The sequence below is a fragment of the Mytilus trossulus genome, chromosome 11, assembly GCF_036588685.1.
Source record: "Mytilus trossulus isolate FHL-02 chromosome 11, PNRI_Mtr1.1.1.hap1, whole genome shotgun sequence".
Classification (NCBI taxonomy): domain Eukaryota; kingdom Metazoa; phylum Mollusca; class Bivalvia; order Mytilida; family Mytilidae; genus Mytilus; species Mytilus trossulus.
Window position 1 is genome coordinate 27761681 of NC_086383.1, and position 6556 is coordinate 27768236.

Here is a 6556-nt window from a genome sequence, read left to right on the forward strand (position 1 = left end):
TGTTAACAGAATATTTAGATTAAGAAGTTTGTATTGATCAGTGGCCTCGATTCCTTCTTTTTTAAACAAAGTCCGATGCTAACTAATGGTTTGATATTCAACGGAATACATGCAAACACTTAAAAAAATTCCAGTGTCTGCCATTCCCATTAATCATGATATCAATTCATTAGACTACGGACTTCTATAAAATAAAATTACTGGACTTCTGAATATTGCGATACAATGCTTTACTAAAAAAATGTCTTTTAATCATGTTTGAAAGAAAGAAACATATCCCTACAATGGGCCGGGCAACGAATTATATGGCCTTATCCTCCCTTAAATGTGTGCTGTAAACAAGGATAATGATATAAAAAAAAAATAGACTAATAAAGAATGACTACGTTGTTATCGGACATGTTTTGTACATGTACAGGAAATTAATTTACACAGTTTTCTTATATACGGAAAACCAAACAATAAGTAAATTATCTTTTTAACCATTTATCCAATGTTAATGTGGGAAAATCATATTTAAAATATCATACATATGGATTACTATTTGGATATAACGAGTTCTTCTCTTCTGGTTTTAGTCAGAACATTTGAATCGTGTCGTGATAATGTTTTTGTAGAACAAATTGAAAAATGGAAGAAACTGATTTTTATCATTCGTATAATTATTGGATTTTTGTCAAATTTTATTATTTTTACAACTGTATGCGTAATTAATGCAGATAACTACATAAAGAGCGTGGCAGCTATAGTTCTATTTTCTGTTATCCTTGTACATATGTTGCTGTTATATGGTACCGTAACTTACTTATGCTACAGTTTAAAGGAGTATTCTGACATCGACGCAACTGTCATCGAGTTTATACTTGTTTACCGAGTACAAGAAACTATTTTCGATATTTTGATAATTTTGTATAGTCTCGTTTTATCAGAATGGAGTATGACAGAGTTGACAATAACTGTGATTGTACTTATGTGTATTGATGTTGTTTTAAACATTGTTCAATATGGGAAAAATTTGTATGATGCAGTAATGATGATGGAGGAAGATGAAGACGTAGATGAAAACAATGGCCAGTGCGCATGTTTATTACTGTTTTCTTTTTGTCCTTTTTGTGTAATTTGTTTGATGCAATGATTATTGATAGAATTATAAAAAATAATTACGATACTTTTCGAATCAACCAAGATATCTAACATTAACACAATTAACATTTATTGCACCTACAGAAATAAAATGATTGATTTACTGAATTTTGTTTGCTAAAAGTCGAGTGACAAATACAGCATGCTTATAATAATCAAAGAGCTGAAAGCTCTGAAGAAAAATGACGCCACTGTCTCTAATATTGGGATAGTTTTTATGCAAGTCTTGATTTTCACATACCGTAATTAGTTTAACAATACAACATTTCTCGCAAGCATATAATTGATATTCGTATATGTGTGTGTGTGAAGTGAAGATGACAACTGGCTGGTTTTTCTTAAGACAAATGAATAGGTCAAGACTACCTTAATTGTACAAATAAATACCGTAGAAAGGCTTGTATATTTCTCACTGGTACATAGTCTGAATCCGGGTCTGTTCGCGCCCATTCACGTTTGCGTCCATTCACGTTTGCGCCCACTCACGTTCGCCCGCTTTCACTTTCACACCCTACATGTACGCACCCAATCTTAATTGGTTTTGTGTTTAATAACTCTGTAAGCAAGTGTTTTCTTATAAGTATAATTGTTGTCATTGTCTCAAAATCAAGTGAGACAGCATTTTTTTATGTTGAATAAATCTTAATTATGTTTTGGATAGCGTATTGTTAAAAATAATAATAATCCTTTTTAAATAAAGTGGTATTTTGTCAACGTTTTATTTAGTGTTGAATAACTCTTAATCATAATTTGGTTAGTGTATTGCTACATGTATAACTTTGTTTCATTGACTTCTTTCAAAATGAAGTGAGATTCTGACTATGTTTTTTTCTGTGTGTTGAATAAATTTTATCATGTTTTGGTTATAATAGTGGATTGCTATATTTTGGTTCCTATATTTTATTGTTTCGTTGTTTCAGATCAAAGGGCTTAAAAACAATTATCTTTTGTGTTTTTCCTTTAAAATTTTCAATGTTTTACTCATACCAAGCTATAAATACATTCAGTATTTACACCAAAGCAATTTAAAACAAAAATCATGATTTTCAAATTATTCAACTTGAATTTGAATTAAAATTGGGCGCGAATGAGTAGAGTGCGAACGGACATTGGGTGTGAACGTGCGAGGTGCGAACGTGTAGGGCCCCTTCTCCCACAAAATATTAAGTAATTAATCTTTGTGTTACTGTTATCAAAGGTCTAATGAAACTCATGTAATTTCAAACATTTGCCAAAGAATTATAGTCAAACCGGCACCTGGTTAAATTGGCACTTGTTTAAATCGGCACCTGATATATTCAATTTGTTACCCATGTTAAATATATATTTTAACAGTATTTTAACCCTTTTCTCCAGGGACATTTTTTTTACACACTTGATTCACATAGGTTTTTTTTCATTAAAAAATCGTTAGGTTTAAAGTATCAATGCATTGGGAAAACAAATATTTCATCAATGAAATTCTAGTCAAGATATTCTCATGAATATCCTTTTCATATTGGATACAAATTTTGTTAAGTCTGATGCAGACATTTCGAGGTCAAAGCGTTTCAACTGAGGTACTACACAGGCGTCAAAAGGCGTCATTATGGAGTTAAGGGGGTGGTGTCAAAAGGCGTCATTATGGAGGAAAGGGTTAAGCAAAAAGAGTAAAAATAAGAAAGGGGTTGCCAGAATTTTTTTCAGTATTTAAGCAAAAAAGAGTTAAATACTAACTTTCACATTTTTGGGTGTTCATGTACATTTTGTATATACATGTATTTATTTTTCTCGACTAAATGACTTTGTTGGTGTATTTTTAATGATATATATGAGTAGTCCAAATAATTATTACGTCTGGCAAGGCTTTTTAAATTTTATTCTGGGACACCTTCCTATGACCGCAAGGCTATGTTATTTTTTTTTGGGACGCTTTCTTACGAAGCCTTCCTACGAACGTCTAAGGAAGGCGTCCCAGAAAAAAAAAAAAATAGCCTTGCCAGACGTCATTATTATTTGGACTAATACATGAGATATTGGATATTTTTATGCATTATTTTAACCAGTTGAGCATTTTACAGGATTGCTTGTTTAATGCTGTTTAAACTTTACTGAAAAAAACACCTTAAATTTGCTAATTATTTGGCATGAAAGTTTGATTTATTGAAAGGGACTCATAATTTTCCATTTTATTTTAATAATTGTCTAATTGTTAAAACAATAGCTTGGGTAAGGACTTCGTTGTTTACCTTTATACACAACAAAATATTCACTTTGGTTTCGTTGTTTACCTAAATACACAACAACATATTTACTATGTACTTGGTAACAGTTATTAATTAATTGAATAGAAAATATTATAACAAATATTATTGAATGCCGAATTGACGTCAAATAGGTGCCGATTTGACTAGATGCCAATTTAACAGGTGCCGACTTGACTTGTACGTTTCAATTCCTCTGCGATCGTTTGCGGTATTGTCTTGAGAAAACCTATTTTCCATCATCAAAGAGAAGACGAAATTGCTTGAAAATGATTCTCAAACGCCTCATGATTATTAAAATAAGTTTAATTCACTCAAAAAACAATTTTAAAACTTGCGATGTTTAAACAGGAAGTTTCAAAAGCACGTGTAAAAGAAGAAATTAACCGGTGAGAGTGGAAATTCATACATAACAGATATCACTATAGTACGACTTTGAAAGCAAAACAGTTCCATCCTTTTGTAAAACAGTCTTTAATATACCTATCACATTAATGTTTGAAGGGTCTTAAGCTTATTCAAACCATATAAGTCGGTATGAAACACCAAAACGGAATGAACAATAACCGATTACGTTTTGTAGTTTATAAATTCTAAACTGGTTTCTGTCAAGCTACAACACTTTTCGAGTATAGTGGAATACAAGCAGAAACCAGTTAGTTTGTAAACTGGTTCCTGGCTGATTACTACACAATGATCATGCATAATGATAACACAAGCAGATTCCAGTATGTATGGAAAATAGTAAATACGAAACCAAGCGCGGTAGGCAGAGAAATGTAATGAAGTTCAGGTCGCCAGTATTTGAACAAATACTGCGTCATTTCCCCAAAAATCGACAATACTTCCATAGGCAACTTTTGAATTGTGATCTAAACATGATGAAGGACGAGCGGTTTTAGGGCCACTGCAAGAAAAAGGAGTAAATGGTATTGCATTGGCATACTTTTGATTGAAATACATCGCCCATATATGTTGCGAGAATATTATTTAATTTTAAATATTTCCACATGTCCGGGACTCCATTTTCAAATAGGAAGTGGTGAGATATATTTTTAAATCATTGCAAATTGACATCCTTCCAGCATTGGGTTTACTAACAGACGGGAGAAATCCTATGTGCATTCCTCCAAAAACATTATGGGTGTTTTATATCTCAGAAAACCTTAGGGGTTTATGAGACATGTATAAATGTTTTGGAAATACTACTAGTATTAAACTTAATTCTATCATGTTGGACTATAAATTATAGCTGCTTTGATAAGTATTTTTTTGTTGCTATCCTCAATTGGTGAACAGTCAATTTAACAACCATGACCCGATACTTTTGGAAAACTATAATACATATGGACATTGAAGTAACATTCCTCGTCCTCTTTTTCTATTGTTTTCCAATGGAAGTGTTAAGTGATGTAAGTCATACAAAGGACTGATGGAAAGTGCTTAACATGTTTGTATTTTTAAATCAACTAATTATAACTAGTACTCTATTGGTTTTCCATTCATTTTACTTACTTAACGGACATCGCTGTCTACGTCTAACGAGTATGAATAAAGACAACAGTAGTATACCGCTGTTCGAAATTCATAAATAGATAGAGAAAAACAAACCGGGGTTACAAAACAACGACACAACAGAAACACAACATTAAAATGTAACACACACAGAAACATTCTATAATATAACAATGGCCATTTTCTAAAAAGCAATCATCAGTATGTGAACAACAATGTGTCCCCAGTACACGGATTCCCAATCCGCAATATCATTTTTTATGTTCAGTGGATCGTGAAAATGGGGGAAAATCTCTAATGTGACATTTTAATTAGAAAAATCATATCATAGGGAACATGTGCACTAAGTTTCAAGTTGATTGGACTTAAACTACATAAAAAAATACCTCGACCAAAAATTGAAACGGGACGAATGAATGGACAGACGAACGGACACACAGACCAGAAAACATAATGCCAATAAATTAGGCAAACAAAAAAAACCAACACAAATGCCGAAATCTAATTGCATAATGAAATGTTTAAACTCATCAAAAGAATGGAAACTGATAGTCATATTCCCTGACTGGGTAGTTATTTTTATGTAGAAAATGATGAATAAAACCTGTTTTTTTTTTAAAGGTAACAGTACTTTATCGCTGTTCGAACGTCGTTAATCCACTGATAAAACAAATCCGGGTTACAAAATAAAACTGAAGGTAAAACATCAACTATAAGATAAAAACAACGGAACTACGACAACACTGAAATGCATCAAAAAAACAAATGCCAACATACATAGAATTATTACTTTTAACAACTTTCATATTCCTGACTTGGTACAAGACATTTTACAGAAAACATGGTTGGTTGAATCTGGTTTTATTGCTAGCCAAACCTCTTGCTTATATGGCAATGTTAAAAAATATTTCGAAACATGGTTGGCTGAATCTGGTTTAAATGCTAACCAAACCTCTTGTTCATATGGCAATGAAAGCAAATTCTTGAAAGAACACATAACGTGACAGCATACAGTACAAACAACTTAAGATCAATTAACACAGAGAAACACATATTGAATAAATAATATTGGTGTAGAAAATCAATTGGTAATGTAAAGAAATCACAGCTTTTTAAAATTCAGACGATCATAAATCAGGAACATTCATCTAGTAGCAGTGTGTTTTACAGTACAACAACCAATACAAATAAAAGATCTTCTCCATATACTAAAATACAGTAAACATATATATCTAATGGTTGCATTTTAAAAGTTTGGTTGGCATTGCTTTGTTTGTACAAATGTTTGTCCAGGCATTATGATCAAGATAGTGGCATCTGCAATCATTTATATATAGGCAGGACTTCAGCTTGTATACATTAAACACTGCATTATATTTAACCTCCAATAACATTTAACTATCACTCCTTGTGGAAGTGCCTTAAGCAATCTAATCCATATCATTTGGTCTCAGGTGAATATTAAATGTCTTATCTGCAATCTTACTTATTTTACATGTTTTACATGGCAAGGTAGACAAATCTTTTTTTGCCAGCAAAGTATTTGGCACACAAAGTATTTGCCACATTGCAGCAGTTTATTCTAGATCACATTAAAATCCCAAGCAACATCCCATTTTACCTTAAAACAAAACTAGTTTTATTCTATTTAATTT